This window comes from Aptenodytes forsteri, unplaced genomic scaffold (genome assembly GCF_000699145.1).
Source record: "Aptenodytes forsteri isolate BGI_AS27 unplaced genomic scaffold, ASM69914v1 Scaffold69, whole genome shotgun sequence".
In the NCBI taxonomy this organism is placed as follows: Eukaryota; Metazoa; Chordata; class Aves; order Sphenisciformes; family Spheniscidae; genus Aptenodytes; species Aptenodytes forsteri.
Genome location: NW_008795885.1, coordinates 2,414,789 through 2,416,996, shown reverse-complemented (window position 1 = coordinate 2,416,996; position 2,208 = coordinate 2,414,789).

Below are 2,208 nucleotides of genomic sequence, written 5' to 3'. Positions count from 1 at the left end.
GTCTCCCAAGGGACTCTCTCAACCAGCGTCCTGAACAGGCCAAAGTCTGCCCTCCAGAAGTCCATCGTTGAAGCCAGGAAGAGTGAAGGTGTGAGTAATCTCAGGATGCATGCTTCTTGCTCTAGGCAGCTCCTTTCTAAGCAAAAGGGGTAAGTCTAGTGGGCTACCTCCCCCACTCCTCCTGCAGCTTTAGGTGCATCCAGGATAGTAAACACTTGAGTGAAACTGGAGTTTTGGTAGTTATTTTCATAGCAAAAAACCTGGGAATAGTTCTGACAAATTTGAAAGACAAACCTCTATGACAGAATCCTTTGTGTTGAATAACCAGTATGGATTTGTGATGGATATACTTGTGATGGAATTTAACCTTTATTGTGAATTCCACTGTTTTTGTGGAAGAATAATGGAATAGGGGAGCCTCTTGCCCTGTCAGAGTTGCAAAGTGTTGGGCTACACTGACAGTTTGAACTTACAGTTCATCAGGCAGATGCATCACAAATTTGTATATGGCCTCTCAGAAGATGATGTCAGCTTAGTTGGATATTTGCTGAAGATCTCAGGTATTTACAAAAAAATGCTTTTAAACTCTGCACTTCCTGGTCAGCCTTGCACCAGCCAAACAAATGAACAAAAAACCCCCATGCAACAAAGCTTCTCTAATAGTTAGAAATGAGAAGATTATTTTGCTTTATTTTTCAATCAATACAGAGTATGTAAAGAACAAGGAAAGCCCAATCATTATGGTGTCTATGAAGACTAATAGTTACGTCCTTGTCATTTGGTCAGAGCTCAAACTGTCTGGGAAAGAATGACTTTTAAAAACACTGTTATCCCAAAACAGGAGAGCGTACTGATGTCTGATATATTTTGAAATCTCATTAAATTTCATTGAAAGCTCATTTTTTATTGTAGTAAATGAAATTGAAGTTTCACTTTGATAAATAGGCTCCTTGCATTTGGCAGAAACAGAAAGATTAATTTAACAGCAGAGGTAGCTTGGATTGTGTCCTGTGTTTTATTTTTAGCTTTTTATGTTGATCCAATATAATTAATCAAGACATCTTATAACTTAGAGTCAGACCTACAGCAACTTGGGGTGCACACTGCTATAATTTCTTTCTCCTTTATCACCCATATTAATGAGGTCCTATTCTTCAGTTAAAGTAACAGCCACAAGTGTAATACAAGCTATTAAATCATATACCAAAGACAGTAGAGAAAGTAATGTGTCATTTATTTCCTTGTTATGTATTGAACTCTGCCTTTTGCTCTGTGAGGAAAGCCACCAATACAGCTTAGCTGAGATCAGAGACTATCGCCTCCTAGCAGAAGCTGTGTTTTTGCACCCCATGTGAATAATCCTTTCCTGCTCCGAGGGGAAGACTGTAGTTAGCCCTTTGTTTGCGATGGGAGATGACTTCAGAAAGTGTTGGAAAACAAGGTTAAAAATTTATGTTGCACATTAACCCTCCTTTCTCTTCCCTCATTAATTGCCAAGGTGTTTGTTATCTTTAAAATGAAATTTAAGCATTTTTTTTATAAATTCTGCTGAGCTTTGTATCCAACATCTGTGAATATACTTCAGGTTTCCCTGACTTCAGGCTGAATGTTTGCAGCCCATCCCATCACTTTTTTCTTTGCTTCTTTCTCAGAGAAACTGTGTACAGGCTTTGGCTCTAATCCTCTTGATTCCTGTGCTTCAGCGATGACTCACATCCAGATCTGCTGCCTGTTTGGCTTTGCAAGTGTGAGGGTGGGTGCAACCAAAGTCTGTTTTGTGGCAAAAGTGTCAACACTTCAGTGCTTGTAGAAAAAATTAAAATGAAGTGCAACTTGTGGATGAGACCAAAGAGACATTGTGAACCTCTGTATTGGGTTTGCATGGCATGGCTTTGGTAGCGGGGGGGCTATAGGGGTGGCTTCTGTGAGAAGCTGCTAGAAGAGATGTCCCTATGTCCAACAGAGCCAATGGCAGCTGGCTCCAAGATGGACCCGCTGCTGGCCAAGGCTGAGCCTATCAGCGACAGTGGTAGTGCCTTTGGGATAGTGTATTTAAGAAGGGGGAAAAAGAAAAACCTGCGCAACTGCAGCTGTAGAGAGGAGTGAGACTATGTGAGAGAAACAACTCTGCAGACACCAAGGTCAATGAAGAAGGAGGGGGAGGAGGTGCTCCAGGTGCTGGAGCAGAGATTCCCCTGCCTGTGGTGA